A 16,052-nucleotide genomic window follows, 5' to 3' on the forward strand; every position below is an offset into this window, starting at 1 on the left:
AAGTCACGACACGGCTTCTTATCCTCATCCACCCTCAGTTCCCTCGCCTTCCGCCTCACACAGTCCAGACCCACCCCTTACTGTCTGCCATGACCGTCCTCCACAATACGAGACTGTATTCTTTGTACCTCCCCTTTCTCGCCCTGAGTCTGTGCATCCCAGCCTCCCTTCCTAGATATCCATCCCACACCTCTCCACCCGCAAACGGCTCCTACGGTGAGAAGAAAAAAAAAAAAGAAAAAGACCTGAACAGTTTCAAACACGTCGGCATAAATCTCACATCGAGAGCTCTCTTTCCTCCTTTCCCTCCTGACGGACTTCATTACTTTATTCCTCTGCGCGCCAATGCCCGAGACCACGCCGAAACGAAGGATTTTTTTCCCTTGAGCATGAAAAGGATTGCCAAATCATCCGCAATCCAACATCACCGACTGAGCCACCAGCATGAGCACTGGATACATATGCTCCAGCAGAAGTTGTTGGCTAGAGAACTAACAAATCTTCGACCACAAATACAGCCAAGAGGGGAGAGTCAGTTTTAGGTAAGTGCGTTTATACCGGGTTGCACCTCTAACATGTTATGAGAGTATCTTTGGCTAAATATGTGTTTTTTCTGTCTAACATTTACCACGAGGTAGTGGTCGGGTAGGCAGGGCTATATTGTGGCACAATTATGGCGATGTTGCGTGGTCAGCATGTTACTGGGGTGGCCGGTGGTGTCCTTTTCAGGGTGGACGCAATTTTTTTTTTCTCACTGTGAAGCTTAAATAATCGGTGTGCAAGTCCCTTCAAGCTCCTCTTGGAGTGAATGTCGACGGAGCGTTCTGGGGCTATTAAAAAAATTATACCGCGAGTCTTCTCATCTTATAAACACATCATCTCCAAACATTATGTAAATGAGTTATGCTCTCGATTATATGCACTCGACTGCATTCTCCCTGCACGTTGTGAGACATCATCTTCCCGAGGTGATGCTGCAGAAGTGCGGATGAAAAGGAGCATAAAACATTGGGACACACAGATCTCAGAATTTTGGGGGGTTTGCACATTACGCAGAGCTTCCGCGGTTTTAATGAATGGCATTACAGGGGCAACATTCAGAGTCAAGGTGTATTAGCAGGCCTACAGATCACTATGCAGTCGGCATCAATATTTGTATTCAAGCTAATTCCGTTTGCAGTCCAGTCGTGGCTTTTTCCATCCGTGTTGATCAATTTACCCCGGAAACTGCATTATCCATTAACTAAAAGTGAGTGTCATCCCAGACTGGAGATTGGATATTGGATATGGAATGAGTTGCAGTCATGCTTCCTGTTATTATTATTTCTTCTGTAGATTTCATGTTATGGATAAATTTCTGTGAAAGCAGATTGTCAGCTAGATATGTGTTTATGTGTGCGTGCTGGTCTGTGTTGTACGTGGTTCTGAACGCATGAGAGTGCGCACGCATGAAAGCAAACGCGTACATGTTAGTTTTGTTCTGTGCGCGTGTGTGTTTGTGCGTGTATGTGCGAGTGTGTGTCACCAGTGAGGTAAAGTTGCCGTTCCGTGTAACCTCAAGTTCCTTTGATTGCTGTTCCACTGACTTACTGCGAGGGGAGCTCATGCTCTTTTACACTAGGTGTCATTATTTGGCTAAAGGCAAGATAACAGTGTATGATACTGATACCGACTCTATGAAATTAGTGAAGGGACTTCTGTTTGAAATTAGTCCGGAAGCATTTATCTGCACTTCCATGACTACCTCTATAATTTTTGTTTTGTTTGTCATTGTTTCTTTTTCTGAAAAACAGCCCCAATTTGCCACATTCATGTAGTTTTAACAAGTATATCCAGAAACTTTATGCATTCATCATTGCCAGGTTGAGAGCACAAGTCATCAGTCTTATTTAAAAAATATTGAATAGGACACAATAATGAGTAATGAACAATGCAAGATCTCAACTGAAATGCTGTAAAGCTTGGCCTTTAAAGAGCAAGTTGAAAAAAAAGTCAGTGGCATCCGACTGTGCATAATCTGCATTCTGAATGTAAGTTAAGCTTTAATATTCAGAATTAACATTATATTGACAGCAAGTCAACACATCATGTGATATTGTTCTGCCCTCTTCTCCACATGTGCAGAGCTGAAAATTGCACTGGCAGCGGAAATTGCAGAAGAAAAGCTGCCTTATTCAGAATGCCTCATTCAATCTGGTGGCCTTTTCAATGGCAAAATGCTGGCAACATGTAATCATTTTCAGAGGGAAAGCTTTCCACATCACACTAGCAAAATGAAAATGCCAGCAGTAGCTTAAAGCTATATTTGTGTCACGGCTTTAGATGACCTGATGTTGATGATGCTTTCAAGGACTGAAAAGAGAACGTTTAGCAGCGGAGGTCCTTTTACAGATCTTGGCAGTGCAACTTACTGAATTGTCTGTAACACATGTGATTCTTAATAGCAAGGAAATAAACATCCAGATACAATTACACAGAATAGGTGATAGAAATCTTGCATTCACCCCATGCACACAATGTCGCTCTATCCCCTAATAATATTTACAAACTCTCTTTGTGGTGGACAGAGAACAGCACTAGTCTTGTATTGGCAGAATCCAATAGCTCTCCCCCTCTGTGTCTCTCTCTTTGTGTCCTTGTATTGGCACGGCATTGTTTTTATGTGGGTGCTGGCTGCAGCTGTAGTGGCTAGAAGCCTGTGTCCCAAGAGCTTTGCAGAAAAATCTGTTTTTATCAGAAACAAACAACAGGGTCACATAATGACATGTGACAAAAACTCACAGAAACGCTGCTGAGCTTACAGTATTTTGGAAAAACAGCAGAATCATTTGACCTCCACTGAGGGCTGTCCTGACCTATGTGGTGCTGCTATCAGTACTGTAAGACCACATGGGTCTAAACCATGCTTGAAGAGTATGAATTCTCAGCCCAAGGCTCATCATGAGTGGTTTATTGCATTCTCGCACACCATAAAATTCAAACCATGTTCAGCTTTGATTAATGATTCCAGAGGGAAATTTTGTTGTAGCTTTTTATAACATTTATGTGGAGTGATCCTCTCCCTCTCCATATATATGGTGTATAATCTATAGAGAAATATTGACTTGTCTGAGAAGGCAGCCGTAGTTTTGAAAATGTATTTCAGTTACTGGAGCCACACATGTTAAATTTAGGCTCTGTGTGACACAGGCTCAGAAAATCCTTACAACAGTGACAATTTTATTGTTAGAAACTATTTAAGCATTCAATACACACAATTCTTCATCTGAATGAAGTGGCCTCTCTGTGGTCCCCCTGTCCCTCATTCTTTCTCTTCTTCTGTCCCTTCACAGAGGGGGACCACAGTCTGAATGTTTGCGAGTGAAGCACAATTTGCATTTGCCACATAAGCACACAACGAGAAATAAATTGCAGATGAAAAGTTAACAAACAAAAAGAAATCTGTTGTACTGGATTAAAATTTTGCAATTTTTTTTTGCAAAAATTATAATATTGGTCACAAAACAGACAGCAATATCATCTTGATTATATTAGCATAATTTGACTAGTTTGTACAGCAGTGGTTGTTGAAAGTTTGTGAGTGAAATTCAGTAAGAATATCTCCCCCCCTTACATATTTGTTCTGAAGATTTCTGCTTTCATGCACAGCAGCAGACCTTGCATATTTGATTAACACACAAATTGTGCATCTTGACCTACCATTTACTGGTTGCCAGGTAGGTGATGCTGGGTAGAAAAATGATAATAAATTGAGCCTTTACAAACCTGATCTCTGTGTCATTAAGCACTGCCAGGTAGCTCAGTTATTACTCCTTAAAATATGATAACTCTGACAACACAGTAATAACTACAGTAATTTATCTTGCTTGACATTGCCTTGGTGATAGTGCCGCTTGTACATTTCTATTTGAGTTTGCTGCCCCGTGTTACTGTGAGAGGGAGATTTGCTGTGGTCTTGCACATCACTGAACAATAGAGGTCTGTACTGGCTGGCGATTACATATAGAACTTGTAACTTAATTTGCCTGTTGCCCACGTTCCCTCCAGCAATATAATTTGATCTGTTCCAGTCTTGAAGTTATGTCTGAGGTATTTTAAACAAAATACAGTCCTCTTAGTGGTAAAATATCTTAGGGCCTATATTTACTGTATATGGACATGAAGTGCAGCTGTGACAATTGTCCGTATTGCTGTTGAGACTTTATTTCTCACCTGCATTTTGTTGATAATTTTTTTCTTCGTAGTCATGGTACATTTTGGTGAAAATGTTATGCTGTCTTATGTTTCACAATCAGCATATTTTCCTTTAATGTTCACTGAACATTTTTTTCAGTGTTACATTTTCCAATTTATGGCAACTAAAGAATGATTGTTAACATTAGTCCACTTAAATGTCTTGATTCAGATTAGGAAAAGATTGTTGTCATGGTCAACTCTGACAAAATGTTAGTATGATAAGTCGGATCTTTTGTACCCTTATCTAGCACCCCGACCTCAACGCTCCTCGTTTTCCTTTCACCTTGTAATGTCACACCACTTTCTGCATTGACCAATAAATATTGTTGATTAGTTGCAAGTAAACATTATTGTCCATGCCCCCAGCTTAGCATGCTCTATGAAAAAGAGCCCTGTGCAAGACTGTTTTCTTAATCCTGCTCAGCCTGCTCCCACTGGATTTCTGACCATTACAGCCCGCTCCCACTCCTGTGTGTGTTACACTCCCACCTGCACCCGCAAACATTCTGTCCATTCAATTTGACCAGGGGGGAACAGAGCAGGTATGTTGCCTCAACCCAGAGGTTTCAGATTTGTGCCTGTTGTAGATCAGTACTTTTGCACATTTGTCACAACTAACAGTCCAGTTCATGCGAGGTTTGCGGTCCCAAGGTACCTCCATCCCAATGCACACCTCTAAGTCCAGTTACTTTTTAGTTTATCCTTATTTACCTAATTTTAGCTTTTACAATAAGGATTGGTTCAAAATCATAATGGGCTACTTGCTTTTACAAAGTTGCTGTACAAACTTCTTTATATTTCTGCAGCACACATCCAATGGATTGGTTGTACCTCAGTGCTTTTGTGGTATTCACAGCTTCCAGTGGTCTACAACAATAAATTTGCTCCTGCACTGACAGTGATATCCAGGCTACCCATGGAAAACAACAATGCTTAGAGCCACCAAAGAGTTCCAGGATAGTAACTCTGTTTTCTCATCCAAAAATGCTGTGATACCACAGAGGTGCATCAGTGGTATGTTATCTCTCTCTCTGTTATCTCTTTCTCGCAAAGTTTGATAGTGATGGGAAAATACATTATATGATAAATAATGTACAAACAAACAATTAAATAGCCATAATGCTCTCTGAAAAGTGAACCTAAGTTCTTAAGTAATTGGGACAAGAATCTACAAATGTTTCAATTCTATCAGACAACTGACTTACTTTTTATTGTTAGCAATAGGTACACTGTTGTGTGCATGTATAGTACCAAACATTTTGATACACTTTCTCATTCAAGTGAATAGGAAAGTGTATCCAAACGTTTGACTGGTACTGCAGATATTGCCATTCACCTACGTAGTGCAGGCTTTGCAGCATAATGCAGAAAATAGACTGCAAGCAAGCAACAAAATGATGCCAACACATTTAATTATACTTGTGTGGATCTTTGTCTGTCAGTTGCATAATAAGCACAGACCAGACTGTGATGGGGAGTTCAGAATCTTTAGTATCAGTATATTCACCTCAAAAATCCATTAGTCTCTGTACAACTGGCAATGTGCTGTAGCACTGTAGGGGGAACACACTTTTAAGTTTTTAAACTGACTTAGAGGCTCATATTTGATTCATAATTAAAATACCCAAAATTTGATGATCATTCCCAAATGCATGAGAGCCATAAACTTGTACACTTGTGTTTTCTCCATGGAAAATGACTATGAAAGTTTAAACTCTCATAAAGAGGTGCTGTCTTCATCAGTGAAACTCACAAATGTGAGTATAATATTTTTTTAGCTTTATAAATGCAACTGGAAACTTAAAGAAGGCTTTTAATAATGTAAAATGATGGCTTTAAGTGCAAAGTCTAACATATGTTGTTGTAGTGTTCATTATATGCATGTACCATACTCTCACTATAATTAACATGTATATAAGTGGTCAATAATGTAAACATTATTGTCATGAGAAAATTGGATATATAACTAACTATAAGTCTAATTGTGGACGTACACACTCAGTGTTATGGTCTATAAACAAACCTAAAATAATACTTATTTCTGTGAGTCAGCTAAGTGTCTGCAAGTGTAAAAAGCCTCATTCAAAGATGTGAACAATAATGTCTGAAAATGTTGTATTTGGGCTTTTAGAGAAGGTTTTAATTCAATCACCCTAGTGCTTTTAGGTAGCCCCAATTATTCCTTAAAAATAGAGGAACATTTGTAAAAAAAAAAAAAAAGCTAAAAAAAAGCATTTTGAACAGTCTGGGGCTTATCTTATGAAGCCTAGTTGGAGATGAGAAGCTGCTATTTTCAGTACATACTGTACAGTATGTCCCAATTTTGAAAAATTAAACGGTGGAGCACTCATTTGGGAGAGAGGGTAGATTCATAGACTGACCCATGACCAATGTGATGCTGGTGAGTCAATGCACTGTTGGCTCATGCCAGTGGCTCTCAGCATCAGTGACCTATATTGCAGCTCAGGGCAGCAGTAGCCTACAATGCAGCAAATGACTTGAATATTCAATTTGGATTGGAAAAAATATTATGGAATGTAGTCAAAGTGAGGGACAGAAACTAATTTAATAATAGCTTTCTTACATAATCATGTACAGTATGAGACATTAGTGATTTTATTTTGTGTATTAGTGGTCATTTCTAACCTCACTTGTGATCTAATTGTGAAATGAATATGTACCCTAAAACTCTGATTACATGTTGCAGCCACAAATTATGTTAATTGACTTATACTACTAAATGGATTATTTGATAATTCTAATTTAGATTTATAGCTCTCTGGAAAAATTTGTGCAATATTTTCATCTCTAACCAAAAGTTATTTATCTCACACAGCAGTTGCATATTACGATGTGTTTATTTCACAAAATTCATTGAATTGAGGTACATCCCATCATACAAGATATCAGTGTTACAGACTGCACAGTCTTTCTCAAATGTTAAGCAAGTGGTTTCACATGATTATTGTAGAATGACTGGCAATTATTTTTTATAGATATTTAGAGTACAATAACTCCATACACACTGTGTATGGAGTGTTATAGGTTGAAGAAAAACATAATCCAGTCAGCAGTGTGTTTCTCCTAAAATGTAACTGCTAAAGCAAAATGGAAATCATTTGTAGGAAATACAGTTGATTAGCACAGCATTCTTTCTCTTCAACAACTTTACTGCTGTAAAAGGCATTGTGCCACTGACTCCAGAAGTAGTACATGAATGACCTGACACAGCACTTTCACAAAAGTACCAACCTATAGATTTTTTTTTATGTGCCTGACCTTGCCTGTGCCTGCATGTATATGCGTGTGTGCGCGCGCGTGCGTGTGTCTCTTTGAGCATCTTTTGAGTGGCTGAGGCTGAAAATCTGCCATGACGGCATACGTGTATATTAATTAGATTCTAAACATAGATCCTTCGTGTTTGCTAACGTCAATCCATACATATCCCAATGGGCGAGCCATTAGTATATCTATATTCCTCGTATGTGAACTTTACTGCCTAAGTGCCGCATCCTGTCACAAACAGCCTGAGGCACATTGATTGACCGGAGATCTATGTATATTTGTGGTCATTTGACATTGCTTTCAGAGTTGTTGCTATAATAACGCTTATAATCTTGTACCCTGTCTTCAACTGATGCTCCTGTATTTGGCCAGCTGAATTTCCATTTTTATTTTTAATTTACTCAATGAATGAATGATGAAAAAAAAATATTAATTGACTTTTAATGACCTGTCTTTCCCACTGATGTGGATTCACTGCTGTAGTTGGATTTTCATTACTATACATTTACACTTGTGGTTTAAAGGCAAATTCACACCTGAAGGCTGTAATATTGTCCGGAACATTATTGAATATAAACTAGATTTGCCTCAGGATGAAGAATATGATTAAAAGCTAATAAATAAAATATTTTTTTGCTTCAAGGCGTCCACATGTTAATGTTATTGCTTGGCCTCTGAATAGTCTTTATGTTGTGGTAAATGTTTTTTAATTCAGTGTTTATGATTGTATTTAAACTAAAACTTATTGCTTACTTCCATAACATCAATTTGCGTAATGGCAACAAGCAAAAGCTGTTTGAATGTGTATGAAAAGGGACCAGCATGAATGAATGCCTAAGCCTGTGATACATCTTGTATGTTTAAGTAATTAAAGCTGTATGTGTTTCAAAAGAAGTCAGTAAAATTATTGAATTACTTTGACACTACCAGATAACAAATGTGAAGATGGGTTGATGTGGCCTGTAGTCTTTGTTGTTGTGTTTCCAGATCACCCAAGGTTAAAAAAACACAGCTTGGTTTAAAAAAAAAAAAAAAAGTTGAGAGTGAAGTGGGATTAAATATCTCAAAAAAGCAAGACCTAAAACTGAACCCTGCCAAATCCCAAATGTAATGTCCACTGAAGATGAAGCAAGCTGGCAGATGTTGACTGAAACACACTGACGCAGATGGAACTGTGTATCTTGGACCAACTCAGTTTTCTAAAAAAAGTACAGTATTGATGACCATGCTGTGAAACAAATAAATGTAAAATTACTGTTACATTACCCAATAAAAGAAGATCACTACCCTATGTAGGGACACTGCTGAGAGCCTCCTCTTTGAAAAATTCCACTCTTATTTTAGGGCACTTAAAAGCAAAGACATTATTTTCACCCATAAAGAATACCAGCTGTGTTATTAAAAGTTTTTTTTCTTTTATTAAATTCTGGATCAAAAAGGTCAATCTATAAAAGTGCTCATAGTTTGCAGGAAAGAGGGTTAGGTCAGCTGTCAGCATGGTTTCTGAAAAAGAGGATCAAGTGTTTGAATATTTAAAAGTAGAAAGAGAATTGTGGCCAGAGAACTAGTGGAAACAGACAAAATGATGAATGAAATGAATTAGAAACCTATTAGGACAAATTTATGGGACAGATTGGGGATGTACTGCCAGATTGCAAACACATTTTGCAGTTGTCTAGGATAATTTATTTCTATTACTATTGTATTGTTTTATCTGACCATGAAAGTCCTTAACACTGAGGTTAAAGTGTTTATACTGGAAATATGCTTTGAGATGGCCTCTACTTTTTTTCAGTGTCATATATTCTCCAGATCCATTGCACACTTTTTCACATGGCATAAAATCAATAGCAATGAAGAGGGTCAGTGCAAGAACGGGAGGCATCTTCATGCTGAATTTTAAGCGAACTTTCCAGTGTGAGCACTTTTTAAGCCAGTTATTCTACTTTTGATGGATTGAAGAATAATTGTCAATTTACAGTTAACAAATTATATTTAATGCAGTTTCCTAACACTCAAGTTACGACACATGATTTGCAGTCTGGAAAAAATTTGACTTCAAAAGACACACCTCTGAATCTTCACCCACAGCTAGTGGTGATTCATTGGTGTAGCAAGCTATTATCTATGAAAATAATGGTAGAAAAATATTTGGAACAATTTTGCTAAGGCTGTTGTAAGTGGACTTACAGTGATAACAATTCTTAAATTGATATATTTCTTTGACCATTGTGAAAAATGCTAACTGCTCCCAGAGACAAAACAACAGTTACTTTCTTTGACATTGGCTGAATATACACCACCCTCTATTTTATTAGGGCAAAACAAAACAAAATAATGCTCAAGCAGAAATTGGCTAAAATGAACATGATAGAAGGCTGAGCGAATGAATTGAAACAAAATGACAATGCAGTCTGATTGTCAGGCTACACGTGGCCCATTTATTATGCCTGGTTTAGCAAGATGAATTAAAAAGCTAACAAACAAAAACAGAAAAAAAAATCAAAACAAATAAATCTCTGAAGCTTTTTGGCATATCTTCATTAACCTCATTATTTCAAAGGGAGACTGTATGTGATGGTAATGCCCAAAACCTCCTCACCACTTGGTTGCTTGCCAACTCAAATAAACAATCAAATTCTCCAATATGACAGGCTGGAGCAAAACTGCAAAAAAAAACACTGCAGCAGAGGCTTTCATGCACTGTTGGACTCCATTCACCTCTACTTTGGTTTCCATCAAGGCTGTTGGGATTACTAATAAACAATGGCAGTAGGTTGCCACCTGGCAACCAATTGCAATTGCCTGGTTGAGGGAGGAGACCTTGCCAGCTGGCTATTCTTTACCACCGCTGCCAGCCTGTGCCCCTTCTCATTTGCACATGTGTAGTGCTCAGCAGAGAGGGGTGCTTGCTCTGTTGTGCATCCGTCATCTTCTGTAGGTCACAACCCTGTCAGCGACTGGAGGCAAGATTTGTACTGTATGTTTAGAATGGCACCACCTGTGTTAGATAGAGTAAAGTATGGCATAGATTCGCTGCAGTGTAAGCTGGTGCTATTGTGCTCTGGCTGTAGCTGCCTTGTGTGAGTCTAGCACTGTGAGTCCCACTTCAAAGAGGAGACGATTGGAGGGTGAATAAAAGCTCGAAGTCAGTCAATTGGCCCTGAATTGCCTGAACTTAAATGCAATATCAGCAGTGCAAAAAAAAAGTGGCTGGCATGGTCAACTTTTTTCCTCAACTTAACTTGCTCAGCCCCTCACATTGACATCAGGGCCAGGTGGATTGGGAGGAAGTGGAAGGAGGAGAGGCAGTGTGCTCGATTTATCAGTAATTATGGAGCGCTATTTTCTCTGTCTCCCATCTATGTCTGCCCTGGGAAGCAGTAGCCATTCTTTAATCTTGACACCTGGTGATCATGTAGCACAAGGAAGAGCCTATTAGAGGGAGAGAGAAATTGGAGGGGGCCTCTCTCCTGTTCCTCTCTTAGGGGAGTTGGGGTGACAAAGATGGTGAGTACGGGAACACAGGAGCGAGAGGAGAGGGAGAAGGGGGTTGACCAGAGATGGAAGTTGAGGTAATGGGGGCAATTATAGAACTGGTTTTCAAAACTCCATAGGCTTTGCAGTGGGGTTAAGTGGAACATCTAGGGAATCTCCAGTAGGCTTTTCCTCTACTTGCCAAAGGACACATATGAACTAATTTGATTTTTGAGATGAACTAAAACAAGTGTAATAATGTGAAATCCAGTTGTAAAGCAGAACAGGTCTTTGTGCTGCTCCCCCAGGACTTGTTTTGCACAATAATGTAAAACAATCAAGAAAATGTCGGGGCTAATTGATGCTTTGGGTGATTGTGTACCCAATAACATAGATCAACTGATGGAGATGCAGGCAAAACTAAATGTGTTTCTCTTTTGATTTGAATTCAAGTTTATATCAGACAGCAGAAACAGACTTAACCCTTAGTAAAAAGCCCCTTTTCTCAGTCTCATTGATTTATCTGCTGTCTTCCCACGGACATGCAACATCCAGATCCAAGTAGCCAAATAGGTACAGTTCATTCTTTCCATGGTCTTTGTTGGATAATTGGATATGCCTACTAAGTCAATCTTTACGCAGGAAATAATACATCAAAATATTCCCAGTTTGATTAATTCTGAAACATTTCAGCGGGTGACACACTTTTTGTCTTCTATCAAAACTGCAGAGCCATTGGAAACACGCATGTATTGAGTCTTTTAACATGAATAATTTGTTTTCTCAACCAGTGCAGTTCTGCCAGCACTGTGCTAACCTGTCACCTCACTCTACTGAAAGTCCCCTGCTAATTTAGGAGTAACATGAAATAACCAAGTACCAGGATTGTTTAGATCAGTCCTATATGTTGTGTGTCAGACAGAGAAGACAGACACAGACAGATCCTAAGTGTTTGAACTATGAATAAAGAATTGCATATCAGCCCACAGTGGGCCTATTTGTTACGCTGAAATGCCGTTTTAGCACGAAAACCCTACAAAATCCGACAGGCATGCCTGAGCCAGACAGGGAAATAATTTGTGTTTCAGTCAGATTTGTGTTTGAATCAAACTGCTGACAGTGTGCTGACTGGGAAAAGATGTATGGTGTGCACTGTAAATAAAGAAGCATCTCATATATGATTTAATCAGCTGACTGTATACTGTGATTTACTGTGAACTTGTTTTGCTATGTGTAATTCCCAAGAAATGAATTATGGATGTAATGCTGCAGTAACATGGGTACTCTCCATGTTGTGGCAGTAACATTGCATCATTATTGGCTGGACCAGCCCTATAACCTCAAATGTCTGTCCGTTACTGATTGACTGACTCACTGACTGACTAAGTGATGAAGTCACACCACTGGTCAGTTGGCTGAGTGTTGGAGTTTCCCCATTGGCCGTTGTTCTTTTAAAATGAATTGGCACAAACAGTTTTTATTACGTCATCAGGGGGCGTTCACAGCGATTCCACAGTCGTGTCCGCAGGCAGTCAGTCTCTCAGTGGGACTGAGTACAGCTCCAAGCACAGCAGCCCCAAGCGCAGTTTAATCTCAGCAGGACTCAGCTGGACTGAGAGTGAACACAGCCCTGAAATAAGTTTTAAAAACACACATTTACCTACCGAAGCATCTCACACGGAGGCTCCGACGCTGACAGGAGCACCAACCCGCGGACACAGTCGTGTTTAGCATGTAGTTTCACACTAGCAAACAGGGTGATGTAGGACTGAATGTCACTTTATTAAGTTTTAATTTTTTTTTCAGATGGTAAAGTAACTAATTAGATTTAAAATAGTTATTTATTACAAATACTCCTGACGATGCCATTAACCAACAAACAGAGCCCAGAACTTCCAGCAGAAGTTCACACTGCTCCCACCATGCCGTTGTATGTTTAGTCTTCTGTAAAATATGGCGTATTTCTAATCTGTGTTTTATTTAGCAGGTTCATTGATCCTGTATTGCTGCTCACTCAACAATATAAATGCATGTACAGTGTGTGCCATTTACAGGAAACAGAAAGACAATGCCAAGGGACAAGGACCAGGACACATTTACATATGCACGCACATGTTCCACACAAACACACACGTATCCCATCCCTCTGCACTGCCTTGCTGATGGAGCTGGTGCTGTTAGTTTTAATGATGGAGAGGCCAGGCCAGGTGAAGCCAGCCTGAGCAGTATCCCCTCCTGTGTTTTTGCACACTCAGCACACCAACATGACACCAATGTAGGGCAGAGAAGAGGCAACACGGCATATTCAAGTCACAGTCGTGAGCAGAAAAAAAAGTGCAATGGTAGTGGGCTTTGGCTGGATAACAGTCTGGCTACATTCAAAGAACAGGAGTTCTGAAAATGGATCACATTTAAAAAAAAAAAACGGTAACACTAGATTATATCCTGCAAACGTATTATTGAGCTAAGGAGAGATTCCACAAAAATGTGCTTGTACTTTGATGCTCTGTTTCAATGTTCTCTCATTTGAATGGTTCATCAGAGAAGTCTTTTATCACTGTAATTGAGCTTAGCGAAAGTTTAATAAGGAAGGCTTCTTCATTTTTAATTCTTTCACCTCTAGGCTACGCTTTCATTTATTACTCCCTCTAAGCCACGCCTCTTGGCTGCTATCCTTTCATTCCCACTTCTTTCTATTATCCTATCAGTTTAAAATTCAAGAGGCAACCTCCTCTTAGTTCATCATCCAATCATGTAAGCCTAAAATTCACTCCTCCTCTCTTACCCACATGGGAGCTAATCACTAATCAGTGTGCTCTTTATTAACCAGTTCAACTGCCTCTAAGGCTCATTGCTTCCCAGTTGCAGCTGCTTCCCCTTCAGTGGCCTTTTTGCCACTTTGTCAAAAAAAAAAAATCTTGCCAATTCTATCAAAAAAACAACAAACAAAAAAAAAAAAAACACACACTCACAAACAGACACATGCACACACACAGAGAGACACACGCACACTTACATTATGCTAAAAGAATTATTCCACCAAGCCGAAGCCTTGTCGCTAAGGAGGAAATGAATTACCAAGCCTAAATCCAGGCCAGACAAAGATGGTTCTCCTTGTGGGAGCCTAAATTAGGCATAATTTTTCTAAACAGCACAATATTAGTCACATAATATTATGAATGATAATTTTTTTCTCAACCTTTGCTCTCACAAAAAGCCAAGCAATCAGTCTTTGATCGATGACGACCACCCTGAGCCTACTCAGAAGAATGCTCACACACACAAAATTAACAGAAAAACAAAAAATCAGGCAACACTCCAGAAATACAGCCTGGAATCCACACACGGACTTGGCGCCTTAAAAGATTATTGACGTTTCAATACACACAGTAAAAACAACAACCAGCTATTTAAATAGAAAATTCAAAGGTTGATTCATCTGGACATGGTGGCAAAAAAAGTCTTCACAGCAACAATTATGTTGATGGCAAACCAGTGAAGCAGGCTATAAAAAATCAACCAAGCCTAAATTCAGACATGCTGGCAAGGCTGAAAAAATTCGAAAGAGGGAGTATGGACATGCAAATCTATGTATAGGCAGATGGGTACTTTGGTTATATGCTGTCATTGTAATAATCAAATGTTTTACTTTGACTTTTTTTTTAAAAAAAACTCTGGAGACATCTTGTTCCTCTCTTTATCGAAACCCTGTGAAGCCTGTGAGCTGAAAGATCGCACTGTGGCAGTATCAGAATGCTACACAAAGAGAATAATAATACATTTTATTTGCAAAATTACTACCAACAAGTCCTCCTCAGGCATCAGAATGCTGCAACGCTTATAGTCCTCATATTCTTTATACTACTCTTATATAGAATAATGTTTGAAACTCTCACTCCTTGTAGCCTTGATGGGTAATTCTGAATTTGGCAGCTTCAGTCACCCAAATAGTTGACTTTATAATTAATGTTATAATTGTCTACCTTATAGTGAGACACAAATATTAATGACATTACGTCCTGGTTGTCACACAATTATTCACAATAAATTTTAAGTTTAAAGACGATGATTTTTTCCACCTACCTTAATCTAGTTTGCGTCAAACCTCATCCTGACCTCGTCCCTCACGTCCATCCACATAAATCTTTCTTTCTTTCAAGCTTTGAAAAAAATATTTCCCAATATTTTTCTAATGTTGTGAAGAATATTGCTGAGTTTTGATCTTGTGAAAGAGTTGAGTGAAATGTGCAATATGGACAGCTGAATGATTGCTCACTACAAGCCCGTCTTTTTTTTACACCACCAAAGTCAGAAATTTTAGTGGCTTTAATTTAATTAACATTTTAAGTAAGTTCTTTATACTCCTAAGATGGGAAGGATAACCTATAAAATTGTATCATTAAATTTTAAATTGCAAAAGGCATTTACTGCCTTTATTGGAACATAAACATTTGGACAGTTTGGAAATATTGGTTTGTGAAATATTAAGCAGCTGAAGGCATGTTGTTATTGGCTTTCATACATTGAGGTTTTATGTGGTACCTCTGACAACAGATTACACGGATGTCTATATAAGGACATGCATTTTACATGGCTCATATGACTCATTTTACTTTCATCTTGGAACGGAAGGAAGCCAAAGAAATGCTGGAGCATGTGGAAAGAAAATGCTAGCCTTGTGGCAAAAGCCTCTGAGCTATGACATAAAATGAGGACAGCTTACGGGAGGAATCCAGTGGCAGTGGAAGAATTTCAAAGGCAAGAGGTCAAGTGCACTCTATTTTCAATCTTAACATGGGGAATGGGTGCATGTTGGCTGCTATAACCCATATTAAGGGCACGTTTTTGCAAACGATAACCTCCCAAGAAGAGGAGACGAAATATGGTGCAGAAAAGAAAGCTTTTCTCAGCAAAAATTCACAATCCTTTTAGTCATATCAGGCCTGAAAATGTCTGCTCAGGATGCCTTTGCGCCTCTGGATCTATGTACTGTATGACTGTGTGTGTGTATATGACAGAGCAATTCCCCAAAGTAGTACACTTTTCACAACATC

At 39.0% G+C, this 16,052-nt stretch overlaps 1 protein-coding gene across 1 annotated transcript in view; it reads left to right on the forward strand.

The window, feature by feature from the left end:
- Window positions 1-16,052, forward strand: part of brinp1 (bone morphogenetic protein/retinoic acid inducible neural-specific 1) — a 123,262-nt gene continuing 107,210 nt past the window's right edge. The window contains exon 1 of the mRNA XM_044334668.1: window positions 1-542. The gene's annotated coding sequence lies outside the window, so the exon portion shown is untranslated. The remainder of the gene's footprint in view (window positions 543-16,052) is intronic.

This window comes from Thunnus albacares, chromosome 18 (genome assembly GCF_914725855.1).
Source record: "Thunnus albacares chromosome 18, fThuAlb1.1, whole genome shotgun sequence".
Classification (NCBI taxonomy): domain Eukaryota; kingdom Metazoa; phylum Chordata; class Actinopteri; order Scombriformes; family Scombridae; genus Thunnus; species Thunnus albacares.